Genomic DNA, 17,812 nt, shown 5'->3' with positions numbered 1-17,812 from the left:
TTGGACTCTGGTTTTTGCAGAGGTGGATATGAAGGATGAGGATGGGAGCCCCGGTGACTTGGGATGTTGATGAGATTGGAGGGTGTATGGGGCAGTGGGGGTGAAGTGAGGCATCTGAGAGCTGGGGACTAACCCCATGGAGGAAAAGCAAGCTCCCCTAGGAATCTAAAACTGTGTTTGCTCTTCATTGCATGGTTTTTCATTTTCTCAATCTCCCTAGCAGATTTCCCCTAAGTCTGTGCTACTCACCAGTAAAGGTAGAGGGGGGCGCCTGGGATAAAGCCCTTATAGGCTCGAGACTATAAGGATAACTGAGGTTCCCTATGGGAGGCTCACTACCTCTGGATGACATAAGGAGTCAAGCCTATCTTCTCATGCTGTCTCCTTCAGGCAGTCCCCCATGATAGCCCCAGATAGAGCGGATGTCCTCCTCTGAATGTTGATGGTACTTTATTCATTGGGCCGAGCCCTAAATCTGTGACCTGAGATTGTTAATTTATGTGTCTGGCTTACTCACTAAATTATGAATTACTGGAAGGCAGGGTGCTGGCCTTTCTTGCTCCTATATCCCCAGTATTGAGTAGTGCTAGGCCTAGACTATGTGCCCAGGATGTGACAGAAATGGGTTGCCAGATCCAGTTTTACATACAGCATCTTCAGGTATGTTGGCTGCTGGAACTAACATAATTCTAACCTAGAGCGTTAAAGGGAACTGTTCTAGGCAGCTTTCAGGTTTTCCTGGCTGAGCCCTCCCATGCAAGAATGCTATTGGCTAAGGCTTTCCATAGTTTGACATTTTGCTTATGGGTTAATAAGAAAACTCACTTTTCTCTCTACCAGCTGGAAAACTGCATTTTTCTTGATTATTGACCTTGCCCCATCTGGGAACTTGGCATCCAATTAGGCCTGAGAATGTGCAGACCAAGGAGTGGGGTTACAACCAGGTCAGCCTTCCTCTTGAAATAGTTGTGAAAGAGAACTCCCAAGCAAAATACACGTGAAGGAGGTTTCAGGACACAATAGGAATACACTAAGGAGAGAAAGGAAACTTTAACTGTCATTAGAGGACAAAGAAGGGTGATATTGGGTGTTTGTTTAGTAGAATAGTACTTGTCACTTTTTAAAAAAAAATTATTTTTGTGAACCTATAATGTATTATTTGTCCCAGGGGTGCAGAACTGTGAATCATCAGGCTTACACATTTCACAGCACTCACCATAACACATACCCTCCCCAATGTCCATTGGTACTTGTCACTTGATTGAAATATGAGAAGTTTGTGTGTGTGTGTGTGTGTGTGTGTACATGCGTGGTGGTGGGTAGATAGTGCGATCGATTGACCATGGATTTTAGTCTTTCTGCTGTCCTCCTCAGTAAAATGCATATAAGTTTTCCCCTTCTTGAGTGAGTTTTCAGAGGGTACTATAGTTGGTTCATGCTCAAGCATGACCGGGAACTCCCTCCATAGCTGATTCAAGGGTCCTCTGATCCCATAATTTCTCTACAACTGTCAAGTGCATGAAATTACCATGCGAAGGTGAAAGTGTAGTGCCATGGTTAGAATCCTGGGCTGGAGCAGCCAGAGCTTGGTCAGAGGATATCTGGATAAACAGTTGCCTTTGAGTTAAAAAGCAAAGTTCTTCTCAATTAACTGATTGTATGAGGCATTTATGTTAAATAGATACACTTTTGGAGTTTGACATCACAAATTTTAATCTGTCGTCCAGGTTTACATCTCAATCTTGTGACTTTGGGTCAGTTAATCAGGTTCTGGGAACCCATTTCTCTACCTGCTGCCCTGAGATAAGGTGTATAGCCTAGAAAATCCTCATTAGAGTGGTAGTGGTGGTGTTGGGATGGGCGGCAGTTATGTCTGAGACCACTGTTTGCTCCCCATTATCTTTGTCATTGTAGATTCCTGGTGTAAAGCATGACGAAGTGTCATGCAGAAACTACACACGCCAGGCTCCCTTGCAGTTAGGTGTGAGTGTGTTGGGATTTCTGACCAGAATGTGAGCTGAGGTTTGTGCATGGAAAATTTAGAAAGGCTCTTTAAGGGACGAACAGCCCATTTGTTCTTTCTTGCTTCCTCTTTCCTGGTGCCTAACATTCAGAGGTGATGCAAATACTCCAGCATCCATCTGGACCTTACTAAGGGGACTTTGAGAATAGAAGCCATGATCTGGGGGGTGATGGGGTAGAAAAATTGAGAAAGCGGGTTTCTGAATCCCTGATAGAGCTCTTTATCAGAACTTTGGGGTAAGAGAATTGTGTGTCTAAGTCACAGTATTTAATTTTTGAGTTTCATGTACAGTCAGACTTCATTCCAGTTGATAGAGATGATGAAGATCATGTTTTTTTTTTTTTTTTTTTTTTTCCAAATGACCTGTATTGAGTTGGGGATTTCGAGCCAGTTTGCTGGAGCAAGGTCTGGAGGGATTTGGGTCTATGCTGGGATAATGCAAAAGTGTGGCTCCAAAAGGGGAGTCCAGGAAAAAAAATACCACCAACTCCATATTATCTGCTGTGTGTTACCTTGGACAAGTACGAAAACAGCCCTGACGTCAGGCTTTTCCCTAATTCCTGCTGCATCTCTCGAGATAATTATTACATAATACAGCTCAGAGTAATCACCCAAATAGTGTTTCTTTGTACTGATTTTGCTGAAGTGTGTGTAGAGAGCACCTGTTCCTTGGCCATCAAAAAGGGGGTGGAAATATTTTCTTCCCTGGGTTTGCATGGGTTGACAAGTGAAAGGCTCGCAGTTTCTTTACTGGGATTGCTTACCCACTTTCCACTCTGCTCTCAAATACTCCAGTTTGTGGCGACTGACAGGCCTGGGCCTGCCAGGCTCTGAGGGAGGTGGGAAGAGAGAGGGTGGACACCACCCTTCAACCTTCATTCCCGTATACCCTGGCTTGTCTCTGCCCATAGCAGAGCTGATGGCTCCTCTTCTCCCTTGGGATGTTCTGCTAAACACAATTACATGCTGCATTTGACAACAGAGCTGGTAATTTATGTGCTGCTGGAATGGAGAAAGGAGGAAGGTAATCGAGATGAATATCAATGTGCTCTGAAAAGATACCACATTTTCTTATCCCTTTCAGGAATCAGGCTCTGGTTATGGAAAGGAGGCTGTTCATTGGTCCTTTGGTAGATTGACTTGAAACCGGCTTGACTAAGAATGATGTGTAGGGGGAGAATGTAGTATCCCTGCCAAGGATGCTCTGATGGTGGTGGTGGTGGGGGGGTGTTGGGAAGGCATGGGGGCAGAAGTCCGTATCAGATTGTCAGCTTGCAGTATTTGATGAAATCCTGGACTTACTACCGACAAGACCTTGAACATTCTTCCACTTTTCTGAATCTTGGTTTTGTCCTCCTAAAGCGAAAGATGAAATCTTACCATTTACATCAACCTGGATGAAAGTGGAGGGTATTATGCTGAGCGAAATAAGTCCATCCAAGAAAGACAATTATCATATGGTTTCACTCATATTGAATATAAGAGACTGTGCAGAGAACCATAGGTTAAGGAGGGAAAATTGAATGGGAAGAAATCAGAGAGGGGGCCAAACCATGACGGACTCCTAACTATAGGAAACAAACTGAACACTGCCGGAGGGGGTGTGTGTTGGGAGATGGGTACTGGGTGACGAGCATTAAGTAGGGCACTTGATGTGATGACATTGGGTATTACATGCAGCTGATAAATTACTGAACTCTATGTCTGAAACTAATGATGTATTCTATGTTGGCTAATTGAATTTAAATAAAAAGCTATGAAGAGGAAGGAAAAAGACTGTCATTGGGTGGTTCTGAGGGACAAAAGAGCTAAAATATATAGGGCACTGGCCTGGGACAGTTGTTGGCCTGGAACAAAGTAGATGGTCAAATTCCATTCCTCACCTACAGTATAAGGGCCACCCTTCATTCCTACAAAAGTTTGTGAAAATAACTTTGCATAGTCTTACCAGTGACAGAGTGGTGGCCTTTCTTTACTTGGAGTCACCATAAACTTGGTTTTGAGGAGCAGGTGTAAGTGTGTCTGTGTATAAATTTAAACATCTTCCATTTTCTGTTTCTCAAACAGTAACTAAAAAAAATACCATTTCCATATTATCCCTTTATTTTTTAGTAATCTCTGCACCCAAGGTGTGAGGCTCAAACTCATAACTGCAAGATTCAAGATCCAAGTCATCTGGCTCTGGATCCAGAGCAAGATCCAGAATCATGCTCCACGAACGGAGCTAGCCAGGAGCCCCTGTTGTCCCTTTAAATGCAGCCTCTTTTCCTTCCCGAGAGTCCTAATCTGAGAACCAGGCCATTTCCCTGCAATACCAGAGCTGAGTCTACCCTCTTTGTGTTACCTTCATCATAGCCTACAAAATGCTCCAGATCCATTGAAGACTCGCTCTTCAACTGGAAGAGAGAGGGTCTTAAATTTATTATTATTTTTTAAGGTGAAAGAAATGACATCATGAGGCCTCAGGTGGAGATGGCCCCCCTTCCTGTTGGGTCCCATGAATGGTCCATGGGTGGCACATAAACAGCAGCCCAGGAAAAAATTCCTCTTTGGAGAAAGTCCTCAAGAATAGACGCGTTTCTTACTTTCCACTCTTTCCTCCCTCTCTTCACAGGCCCCGGTGCCCTTCGCTGCTTTGTGCTGTTGGGTGTGGGTTTCCACTTTCTCCTTTCTTTCTTTAGTTTTCTTGGGCTCTCCAGATGATCTCTCCCTGCTGCCTGAAGTCTAGAAATTTTAAGCTCTGCCCTGGTGAATCCACAGCTCTCCTCCAACTCCCAAGAGAGGTGAGGAATTTGGGTAGATTGAGTTCTGCTGAAGACCCAGAAGACCCTTATTCCACCAAGTGATGATGATCTCTCCCCTGGCTCCGGAACCAACTATAGGAGGCAGAGGGTGAGAGGTAGCAGGAATTTGGCTTGCTTCCTGTTTTGAGAAACTGGCCACTTAGCACATCTACCTTTACGCTGGGGAAAAAGTCAGTGCCCATTTGCTCCATTTCATGGCTGCTTTGTCTGAGTTAGCACATATCCGGTGCTTAGTCTTTGTAGCAAAACGTGGAATTGAAAACCTCCACTGCAGTCAAGTTCAATGGCTCCAGTCTGTACTTTGTTGTTGGAACTGGAGCCTCCCCAAACCTATCCATGGTTCCTGGGCTAAAACCAAGGCACTTGGACCCAGTGGCACTGCAGGCTGCCCAGAATCCCTGAAACTGGTCCTGGCTCATCTAGTGTGGCTCTTACACTCCTGTCACTGTTGGTTACATTATAGGTCCCGAAGTCATGGGGTTGCCCAGCCTACCCCTCTGAATACGCTGGACATCCTGTTGCAGACCCACCGAGGAAAACTCTTCACTGTTCCACTTGATGGTGGTTCTTTCCTCCTGAGGTCGTGCCTTTCCCCTCTCCTTTCTGGAACTCCTCATCTCATTTCTCTCACATCTTTAGGCTCACGTGATTGTTGTTCAAGGGGCCCTGTCAGGCTTCCTCCACATGACGAGAGAACCCAAGAAGCTTTGTAGTATGAGTCTCCAATGCCTCCTCTACCTCTTCCATCATCCTCCCTTTGTTGAGGGTCTAGATTTTTTTCTTGGAGTTGGTGGTGAGGGCTGGGTGACGAGGTCTATCCTAAAATCTTTAGAGAGTAAAATCTTTAGAGAGCTACAGGGCATTTCTAAAGACAGAGGTTATAGAATTGCAATGAGCGCCTTTAATGTTTTTGTTGTGTCTAGTCAATTGTGACCTAATCAACTCATTAATCTGTTGAATAAATACAATTTTTTTGAGCTTCTGACGTGAGCTCAGCCATGTATTAAGGGCCCCGACACACACACAAAAAGGAGAGGGCTTAGCACTTGTTTTGAGGCACTTTTATTCCAGTTGAGTACAAGATGAATAATCATGTCCTGAAGAAATTCCCACCAGGGATTTGTTCATTGATTGCTGCATTGTGTGTGTGTGTGTGTATGTGTGTGTGGCAGCGGGGGGTGGGTGGGCATGTGCAGTAACACCTGCCATGGAGCCATAGTGTGGTCACACAGAGCCAGCCTGGGACTGGGGATTGGAGGAACCAGGTTTGAATCCCTTTCCCTTCTTACTAGTTGGGGCTCTTCGAATTCCGAGTCACGAGCAGGAAGCATTTGTTGAGGACTTTCTGTGCACATCGCCAAACTGCAAAGTGGTGTGGAATTGTGGGAGAAAGGCGAGGTGTGACGCCCACCCTTGAGCTGCAGTCTCAACAGAAGCGACGAGACAAAACAGCAGATGACAACATCCTCCTTATGTGTTGGCCCCAGAAACGATGAAGGGGGAGTCTGTGACTGCGAACATATGCCCCGCCAGATTGATACAGGGAAGAGATTTATGGTTCTTTAGTGTGGAATTTGAATTAAAGGCTCTCTCATTTATGGAACTCCTACTGTATTTCGGGAAGCAAGCAAGTGATGATGGCATGTGAACACCTATTTCACACTAGCTTTTTTTTCTTTTTTCCCCTCCATGTTGGCCTCTTAAAATCTGACATCTGGATAATCTCCATGATCAGGTGTGATTTTATTCTTTCCATCCAGAGGAGGAACTTCAGGTTGAAAAAGAAAGTAAATGGCTCAAGGTCAAACACTAAGCTGGGTGAAGCTCAGATTCTAACTTTGCATAGTCTTTGTCCATTTTCTCCATGTGCGGATTTGGCAACCGAGACCTGGTTAGAGAACTGAAGGTGATCCTATGCTGAGCTGAGATCCAAACTTGCATCTGTCAGATTCTAAAGCCTGGGGCTCTTCCTGTCCATAAGATTGAGGGTTTAGTAGAATCTTAGATTTCTTGAAAGAAATCATTGCTGTGTGTTAAGAGCATAGCAATGTACACTGAGGGAACCTTCTATTATACATAAGAACCCTAAAATAATTGAATGTTCCTAAAATGTGCATGTGGGTCACTAGGGGACCCTGTAAGTCTGGGGTGGGGGCATGAGATGCTGTGTTCCTGCTATGCTACTGGCCCATAAACCGCACCTTGAGTGGTGAGAGTCTGAACCAGGATTGATATTTTGGCCAGATAAGTCCTCACTGTGGGTGTTGTCTTGTGTGTTATAGGATGTTTAGCAGCATCCTGGCCTCTTCCCACTGGATATCCATAGCACCATAACTAGTGTGGTACCAAAAATATCTCCTGATAATGCCCACTGCCCTGAGGGGCTAAAATTGCTCCCATATAAGAACTGCAGGTGAAAACCAATGGTTCCCACACTTGTCTGCACATTGGAATCAGTTGAGGAGCTTCAAAAACTCATAGTGCCTGTGTCCCACTCAGCAGATTGTAGTTTACTTGACCTGGAATGAGGCCCGGGCTTTGAAATGTTTAAATGCTTCCCAGGTGATTCCCATGTGCAATCTCTAGTCTAAACTCAGACTCTGGTCCAATCAGCTGCTTCTCCTTAAGCTTTCAGGAAGCTGCCAGGCCCAATATTCCCAGCTACCTATGGCTGACCAGACACCTGGTCCTGGGAAAGGAAGGGTCGTTTCCAGGCTTCATTCATCACGCACAGGCCAGCTCTGAGTTGGCTTGAATTTTCCAGTAAGAAAGAAATTTATGCAGGGCTGGAGTATATTTAGCCGCATCCACCATGCTGTCTGGGCTACTTTGCATAAGGAAGCCATAGAGGCAAATCTTGGAGCTGTTGCAGGGTGGGTTCCAGATGACCACATTAAGGTGAATATTGCACTAAATCAAGTCAAATAATTTTTTTTGTGTTCCTAGTAAATGTAAAAATTATGTTTAGAGTGTACTGTGGTCTATCAAGTAATAGTATGTCTAAAAAGCCAATGTACATACCTTAATTTTAAAAAGTTCATTGCTAAAAAAAAACCACAAAAAAACAATTAGCCATCATCAGAACTTTTAGCAAGTTATGATCTTCATGCTGGTGGAGGGTCTTGCCTCCATGTTGATAACAGCCAGCTAATCAGGGTGGTGGCTGTTGAAGGCTGGGGCGGCTGTGGCAATTTCTTAAAATAAGGCAATGGTGAAGTTTGTTGCATCAATTGACTTTTACTTTTGCAAACAATTTCTCTGTTGCATGCAGTGCTGTTTGATAGCGTATTATCCAGGTAGTACTCTCAAAATTGGGGCCAATCCTCCCTAACCCTGCTGCTGCTTTATCAGCTAAGTTTATGGAATATTCTAGGTCCTTTGTTCTCATTTCAACAGTCTTCACAGCATCTTCACCAGGAATGGATTCCATTTCAGGAAACGGCTTGCTTTGCTCATCCATAAGAAGGAACCCTTCAGCTATTCAAGTCTGATCATGAGGTTGCACTTCAGGCTCAACTTGTAATTCTAGTTCTCTTGCTATTTCCACCATATCTGCAGGTACTTCCTTCACTGTGTCTTGAATCTCTCAAAGCCCTTCATGAGGATTAGAATCAACTTTTTCCAACCTCCTATTAATACAAATATTTTGACCTCTTCCCATGTTCATGAATGTGTGTGTGTGTGTGTCCATGCCCAACATGGGGCTTGAACTCACGACCTTTTGATGAAGAGTTGCAAGCTTTACCATTTGCCCCAACCAGTTGCCCCAGAATCACAAATGTTTTTAATGGCATCTAGAATGGTGAATCCTTTCCAGAGGGTTTTCAATTTACTTTGCCCATGTCCATCAGAGGAATTTCACTTACATGTGGAATTTAAGAAAACAACCAAAGGGTGGGGGAGAAGACCAAGAAAGAGACTCTTAACTATAGAGAACAAACAGATGGCAACCAGAAGGGAGGTGGGTGGGGGGATGGGGGAAATGTTTGATGGGGATTTAAGAGGATGCTCATCATGAGCACAGAGTAATATATAAAATTATTGAGCCACTGTATTGGGCATCTGAAATTGATAACTATGTTAAATTTTAAAAACAGTGATTTTAAATCACTAAAGTCACTAGAACTTAAAAACATAATGATTCCTTTGATGGATTTTTTTTTAAATTGTCTGTGGCAACTATAGCCTTACAAATCTGTTTCCTAAATAATAAGACTTGAAAGTAAAAATTACCCCTTGATCCGTGGGCTGCAGAATGGATGTTGAGTTAGCAGGCACCAAAACCTTCTAAGCCTCTTGGGTGATCAGGTGCATTGTCAGTGAGCAGTGATGTTTTTGAAAGAAATCTTTTTCTGTTCTTTTTTTTTTTTGTCTTGAGCAGTGGGTCTCCATAGTAAGCCTAAAATATTCAGTAAAGCATGTTGTAAACAGATGTGCTGTTACCCAGGCTTTGTTCTTCTACTTATAGAGCCTAGGAAGAATAGATCTAACGTAATTCATAAGAGCCCTAGGATTTTAGGGATGGCAAATGAGCATCGGCTTCAACTTCAAGTCTCTACCTGCGTTAATATACACCAAAAGAGTCAGCCTGTCCTTTGAAACCAGGCATTGACGTCTCTTTGGCTCTGAAAATACTAGATGATATCTTCCAAGAGAAGGCTATTTCATCTATACTGAAAATCTGTTGAGGGTATAGCCACGTTTGTGAATTAGCTTAGCTGGGTCCTCTGGAGAACATGCGGCAGCTTCTCCATCCACACGTGGGAAGTCACCTTGCACGTCTATGTTATGCAGACAGCCTCTTTTCCGAACCTTCTTAAACCAACCTCTGCTGGCTTCCAGCTTTCTTCTGCAGCTTCCTCACTTCTCCCAGCCCTCACAGAATTGAGTTAGTTCCTTGCTCTGGATTAGGCTTTGGCTTTGGGGAATGTTGTGGCTGGTTGGATCTTCTCTCTGGACCACTCAAACTTTCTCCCCATCAGCAATAAGACTGTTTTGCTTTCTCATCATTTCTGTGTTCACTGGAGTGGCACTTTCAATTTCCTTCACAAACTTTACCCTTCGCAACTTGAGTAAGTAGTGCAGCCTAGCTTTTGGTCTATCTCTGATTTAAACAAATCTTGACTTTAGACTTGCCTTCCTCACTAAGCTTAATCATTTCTGACTTTCACTTTAAAGTGAGAGTTGTGTGACTCTTTTGCTTGGACACTTCGGGGCCATTGTAGGGTTACTAACTGACCTAATTTCAATATTGTCTCTCCTCAGGGAGGCCTGAGGGGAGAGAGATGGGGAAGCAGCTGGCTGCTGGAGCAGTTTGTGGTCTAACATGGACATGGTTCATGGCTCCCCCCAACAATTAACAATAGTAACATCAAAGATCACAGATCACTGCAACAAATAATGAAAAAGTTTGAAATAGTGTGGGAATTGCCAGAATGTCACACAGACATGAAGTGAGGCAGATACTAGAGGAGAAAGGGTGCTTGTCAGATGTAGGGTAGTCACAAACCTTCAATTTGTGTTAAAAACAAACAAAAAGCCCAGCAATCTCTGCAAAGTGCAATATGGTGAAGTAGGTATGCATGTGTCTGTTTTAATCTCCACGAGTCCCATTTCGAGCTGGAGATCTCCCATCAGTGCTGTAATAGGCCTCTGCCGTGGCTTGGCTCCTTAACCTACCTCCGCCCCCAACCTTCCATGGAACCATCCTTTATTACCCTTGAACCCAGAGGCTAGGATCTTGATCTAATATTAGTCTGAAGTTTGAGTTGAGCAGGTGCTTGGAGGCAGAGAATCTTTGCTGGGTATTAGATCTCATCCATGCAAGGAATACCTCCTTAGTTGTCATCTTTGCTCATCCTTTACGTGTGTTGTAAAACTCCTCATTCCAGGGTTACTCTTCTCTAAAGCCCATCTAAGATTTTGCTGTCTGCTGTGACATGCTTTGAGTGTGGACGAAAATTTGTACTTGAGGCCTTGGATAGGAATTGCTCATTAAGGACTTGTCAGATGAGCCTCTGCTTCCATGGAAATTAACAGAGGAAGGATAAACTCGGCTATTTTTCTTACTCCTGATTCCCTGACACTTGCTTTAGATTTTTTTTTTTTTTCCTTCCTGGTAGTACAGGAGAGAAGACTGAATAGTAATGACTGGAACCATGGATGAGAGAAAAGTACTCAGTAAACGTGCATGGAGCACTTTCTTGGGTGCAGCCCAGTGCCAGTGGGCCTTTTAGGACCAGCTGCCTGGGTTAGCTTCCCAGATCAACTTTGCTATCAGAGTTACTAACAAGTTACCTAAAACCCCTGAGCCTCAATTTCCTTTTTTTGTAAACTGAAAGGTTAATAACACCTTTAGACTTATGATGATGATTACATGAAATCTGATGTTTACTGAGCACTATTATGTGTCGGAAATATGTATTATCTCAGTTAACTGCCCCAACAAATCCCACAATTGATCTTCTCCCTCTCATTTGATAGCTGGGGGAATGAAGGCTCAGAGAGGCCAAGTAATTCACCTGATCCCACACAGGAAGGAGCATGCTAGGTCGTGTGACCTTAGGGCATGTGATTTGAGAAACTTACACTCTACTGCTTACTACAAAACTGCTGGGCATAGTTCGTGATCCAGAATGTTACTGTTTCCTTCTCCTGCTCTCTGTAACACATTTTTCTGAGTCTACAACCCACTGATAAAATGGATAAAGCTAAAAGAGGCAGGTTTCCTAGAAGGAGATTTCATGGATCTTTTGGATATTAGAATCAGCTAGGGAACCAGGATAGGCTGAAGTGAGGGTTCACCCACGAGGGTGAACTAGGAATCAATGTCCTGCTCTTAAGTACTTGAAAACCATTGCAGACATGCAGAAAGGAGCAAATCACTTATATATAAAAGAAGGGGGAGGTGAATGGAGAGCTAAATGTGAATTAACTGTGTGCCTCAATTATGGTAACAGAAGGGCCCAGCAAGTCAGGAGCTGTCCATGACTTGGCCATCTCTCTACTGTCCTCAGTTCTAGAAGGCCATGAGAGCCCCAACCAGTTGGTAGACAGCTCACTACCCAGTTTCTCAATCAAGCGCTTGTGTGTTCACTGACACTTTTTTGGGAAAATCCAAAGTAATAAACTCGAAGATCTCCTCTGACTTGGGTTTTGAAGTTCTGTTCCTCTGGCTGATCCAGGAGATCAGAGGAGAGAATGCACATTAGAGAGACAGCACCATGGCCGAGAGCTGACCACGGACCCAGCACCTAACCGAATGTTGGACATGCCTTACTTGATTCCAAACTCACACAGGGTGGGTCCTTGTCTTCTCTTTTATAGATGAGGACAAAAAGCTTAGGGGGATGATCTGATTTACCCAAGGTCCTATGCTTAGTAAAAGGAATTGGAATCGAAGAGAAAGCACATCAGGAAAGAGATGTTTCCGGAGGAACTGGTGAACGGAGGGCCATCTTGTACGGTCCACGGATTGGGTCCTGGGCCCCTGGGTAGCAGAAGACCGGCTCTTCTGGGAGTGTGGAGTGGATGTGGCCCAAGCCCTGGTGACCACTTTACAAAGCATTTCTGAACAGGTCTCCATGCATCTGGGCACATACCCTTGCTGTCTGAGATAGATTTCCTATCCCAAAGTGTGACAGCTTCCCTTAAGTGTTCCTGTCACTGGCTCAGTGATAAAAAGGGTGATTTCCATAGTTTTCCCAGCATATAGAGGATGAGATAGTGTCACATGTAATGAAGCTCAGAAAGGCCATAATATCCTAAGCTTCTGCCTCATCGTTCTTTCAGTTCATCTAAGCAAGTTCAGACCTGCTCCCGTTTTGCATTGATCAGAACATAATGTGGAGGTGAAAATTAGGTTGCTATACTTTAGCACGTCACCCTGAATCTTGCCAATAGAGCTTAAGGGACCCCACGAATCACAGCATGCTGGGTCCTCTCCCCATGTAGTCACAAACCCTGAGCTACTTTTTCTTAATCAAACTGAAAAATGGTCTCCCCCCCCCCCCCCAGCCCTAAGGCCTTTGTGTAATTTTTGCATCTCAAGCTGGAGGCAGGAGGAGCATTCACATGTGCCTGTCAGGTCCCCCCCCCCCCCCATTCTGGGGTCTCTGGGGTGTACTCTGTTGCTTCCTGTCTGGAAAGATGCCCAGGTTTGGTCACCACTGACTTTCTTTGTTCAACATTCCCCTCGAAAAGGTGAATTAACATCCTTGGGTCTTTGTTTTGCCATTGGAAAGATCAGGAAATTCATTCCTTTAGAGAATGTTCTTTACTTCCCATGCCCTGGGGGATTTGGGGCCAAACCTCTGAGATAGGCTGGTAAGCAAAGTTCAAACCATGGCCCCTTCAGGGTGGGGATCTCTGGGATCAGAGGGTCTGGACTGGGCAACACCTAGTGCCTGCCAGGCCTTGAGGTGCATGAACTGCTTTGTCCCCTTCTGCCCCACAAGGTAAGCATTATAATCTCCATGGGAGAGCAGAGGGGATGAGGCGCCGAGGTCGTAGGTTACTTTCCCAGCCCCACACAGCAAACACTAGAGAACTGGAGCTCCAAATTTGGTTCTGCTTCCAAAGCCCAGTGGTTCTCCAGCTCCTGATTGACGAGCTTAAGGGGTAGGAAGCTAATATTTGCTGAATGCCTCTTAAGTCACAGTGAACCCCTTGAAAAGAGGAATTGTCCCCTCCATTGTGTGGAGGAAGGACCTCAGATGGAGAAATTCTCAGGGATTTGCTCAGTCTCCAGCTAAGGGAGGCAGGAGCAGAGCGGGCCCTCAGGCCTGCTGTCAGTCTCCAGAGCTCATGGTTAGACCTCTGCTCTCCTGTTCTGGCTCCCTCCATCTGCAGAAGAGTTCTGTAAGCTGCCTGCTTCTTTTACCTTCCTTTGTCTCCGCCATCCATCCCAGAAACCTCACCTCTTCCAGTTCGGTTAACTGCCTCTCTTTCCAACCAGCACAATACTAGGTACTCAGTAAACACCGGTTAAATACTAACGATCGTGGTCCAGAAAGCAGGACCTACATCCCATGTCAAATGTTCTATTTTTCATCTTGGAAGGTGAAAGCATAAGCAACAGCTGACACTAGCTCCCCACTGAGCTGGAATAACAAAAAAGAGTCCCAAACTTCTTACCGGACTTTGAATAGAGTCCCTAGCCGAGTGAATCCAGAACTTGTATTCTTGAGGGCTCTTTTATGGGAGGAGCACGGCTGCCAACAATGGGTTCTGGTTTGGATTAAGACAGACATGAGGTGGATTTGTATTAATATGCAACATAGTGGGCCCATGTGGCCTTCTAGGGACCTGGAAGATGTTGTTTTTGTTTTCTATTTATTTATTATTATTATTTTTGAGCTGCTCACAACTGACCCTGTCCCTGTGGACAGCTGGATGGCTGGGGCAGCATCTAGGACTTGATTCACACAAGCATGAATTCCGTAGGACCTCACTTCCACAGGGGCTCAGCCATGGGCTATAGGGCTGAGCTATGGCTATTAAAAGTAGTGAAAAAAGGGCCCAGCTAATGAGGTGGGGGGTGTCTGGGAATGAAGGTTGGGCAGGCAAGGTTGGGCATCTAAGGAGTAATTGTTTGCAGGTTATTTCTCTAAAGAGTAGCCATCATCCTCTTTTACCCTCTGCCATCCTATCCTGCTGTGTAAACTCCCAAGTTTAAGACGAAAATAATGCTAAAAGTGCAAGAACAAGGCTGTATCTTAACAGCAGCGGGCTGTGCTCTTAACATACAGACCCTGGAATCTTGACTTCCCAGAACAAGGGTTTTCTGAGCTTCATAGCTGTTAGCAGAGAGGCTAAGCATTTGTTTCACATAATTGTGCAGTCTGGATTCTTACTGCCCACTGACAGCCCATTAAAGGAAGCTGCACCTGCATTTATTAAAAGAGACAGAAGGAAAATTCCAGGTCTCAGTGCCTTAACAGCCAGGTGGAGAGGCTGGACTCCTAGCTGAAGAGGTTGAAAACAGGCTAACAAGGAGAACAGGCTCGGTGGCCAGTTAGTGGAGGGCCAAGTGCATGCTGAAGGATTTACCTGAGCCCCCGAATCCTCAAGGAGATGCGGAAGCAGTAGCAATTCTACCTCACATTCCTTTGGCTATTTTAATCCTCACAGCTATATCATAAGGCAGGCATAGCAAGCACCATCTTCCAGATTACAAACTGATACCCAAAGCCTAGAATAACTTCCTAGCAGGGCCAACACACAAACCCCAGTCTCTGATTCCAAGTTCAACGTTTACGTCCTCATGAAACCTTCATCAGGTGTCTTTTCTGTGCCAGATGGTGACTTGAGTACAGGTTGTTTGGAGAGGGTGAGACCCCATCTCTGGCCTCCAGGGGTTTCTGTCTAGAGAAAAACAGTCTAGAAAGTCAGTGTTCCATTATACAGCAGGATGGTGAACATACGGATCAGCAAGTAGGGTGTGCCTGGCTGTGTGTGTGTGGGGTCATGGCAGGGGACCTGGGCCTCGAAAGATGCTCGGATGTCAGCCGTGTGGTCAAGCTCAGTTATGGGGAAGGCACTTTTGGCCTTTAGACAAAACCCAGAGTCAAGGTTATAGAGGCATTAGACCGGACTTGGAGTACGGGGCAGGTGTTTGGGATAAGTAGAAAATAATAAGAGTTAACACTTAGTGCTTATTATTTCCCAGCTGCTCTAGCTGTTCTTCCTATAGTGCTGTGTCAGATGCTCACAACTGGTCTATCAGATGGGGATATCTTCCTGATGGTGAAGCATGGAGAGATGAGGCCCCTTGCTGGTTAAATCACTCTGCTTGGAAGAGAGCCTAGATTTGCACCTGGGAGGTCAGGCTTCTACGTTCGTGGAGGGGCAGCATCCATGGAACTGAGGAGGGCTGGGCCTTCCCTCCTGTACTCACTCACTCTTCACTCATTGAGTGGTTTCCTGTCTTCTGCACCAAGGGTTGTGAAAGGAAGAACAAAGAAACTAGATCAAAATCCAGGAGAGAAGAAAAGATTTCCAAAGCAATGATGATACGAGCAAATGTCTGATTAGCAGAGTGGGGCTGGAAGAGGTGCCTTTTCCCTGGGCCCCTGCTCACTCTCATCACTGGTATTTCTCCCAGTTCGTCCTCAAGCTCTGTTGGCAAACACCTTTCCTTGCCCAGGGGTTTCTTCTGCATCTCTCTGGTGTCTGATCCTCTATTATACCAGGGACATTTGTTAACAAGTGCAAGACTCTCTGGGCACCTCTCATTCCTGAGACGTTCTTTTCATGCTGGAAGGAAATCTTTCTACTTAAGATTGTTGTCCTGACCCAGGTTGCCCTAAGTGGGGGCTCCTCCAACTGTCAGTTTGTTAGGTACTCAAACTGATCTAATCTGTCTGTCTTTTCTCTAAGCTACTAAAGTTCGCTCCTCAAAAGCATTGATTTGAGACAAACATCTCTGGAGTCATGCTCACTTCTTTCTCTTCTTTGGCCATTACATTTATTTTCTTCTGCAGGCTTCTCTGCCTCTACCCAGCCACTAAGTGATAGATTTCTACAAGAATGAGGTCTGCTGTCTCTTTCAATCCTGTCATGCTCTCCTTTCTGCCTAGGAGATTTTATTTTCAATGACCATCTCTAAATATGTGTCATCCAATTTTATATTTCAGTCTGAGCCTTTCCTCTTAGCTCCAGACTTGTACATCCAACTGTATTCCTTAAAGCACTTTTTCTTTCTGGAAAATTTCAAACATGTAAAAAATTAGAATAATGCACCACCCCTACTTACTTACCAGTTTCAACAACCAACTTCTTGCCATACTGTTTCCTCTACCTCTGTTGCCTCCTCCTCCTCCTCCTCTTGGCTGGTGTGTGTGTATATATATATATATATATATATATATATATATTTAAAGATTTTTATTTATTTATTTGAGAGAGAGACAGTGAGAGAGAGCACGAGAGGCGAGAAGGTCAGAGGGAGAAGCAGACTCCCCATGGAGCTGGGAGCCTGATGCGAGACTCGATCCCGGGACTCCCGGACCGTGACCTGAGCCGAAGGCAGTTGCTTAACCAACTGAGCCACCCTGGCATCCCTTGGCTGGTATATTTTAAGCAAATACGAGACCTATCATTTTATCTCAGCCATAAATATGTCCAAATCCAACAGCCTTCTTAATATTTCCATTTGGCTTTCTCAACAGTATGTCAAGCTCAACTGTTCTGAAATCAAATTCAAGATCTTCTACCTTAGAATCCGTCTTCTAATATTCTCCAGTTCAATAAATATCATCACCATCCATCCTTAGTCATTCTTGATAAATGCCTTCCCTTCCCTCTCCCTGTATATCATGTAACTCCCTCAACCTACACATATGTTTTGAACTCTCCTTCTCCATCATTGCCCTACTCCAAGCTATTGTTTCTCATCCAGACTGTTAAAATAGTCTTCTAACCACCTTTCTGTTCCTTTGCCTTGGTCCTTCTCTGGTTTTTCCCTTCACATTATAGCCAAACAATGTTTTCCTTGTTCCTTCAACAGATAGGTATGGAGTACTTATAGTGGCCTAAGTGTTTTGTTACTAGATATGTGTCCAGTATTGGTCAGTGGGACAGATCAATTTCCTGATGGTGTGTATTATGGAAACAATATAATTTGAAGTGTTATGAAGAAAATAAAGTTGGGGCTAGTGACCGGGGTGCCCTTTTATATAGAGCGGTCAGTAAGGGACTCTTCAATGAACTAACACTTGAGCAAAAACTGAATGATATGGGGGCATGAATCACACATAAGTCCTGGGGTAGAACATTCCAGCCAGAGCAAACTGTAAGTGTAAGGGTCCTGATAAATCTTTTCTATCAACTTAGTTTTCATCTTTTTCAAAAGAAATACATGTATAAGGTATACAATGAAAGTATGTTTTCCCATTACCAGTTTCTTGTATAGCCTTCTAAAGATGTTCCAACATAATCAAGCACATTAATTTATATATAGCTTTATTTTTTTTAGAAGTATGAA

Source organism: Mustela putorius, unplaced genomic scaffold (assembly GCF_011764305.1).
Source record: "Mustela putorius furo isolate JIRA1106 unplaced genomic scaffold, ASM1176430v1.1 tig00000698_pilon_pilon_pilon, whole genome shotgun sequence".
Taxonomy (NCBI): domain Eukaryota; kingdom Metazoa; phylum Chordata; class Mammalia; order Carnivora; family Mustelidae; genus Mustela; species Mustela putorius.
This window is presented reverse-complemented; position numbering follows the sequence as displayed.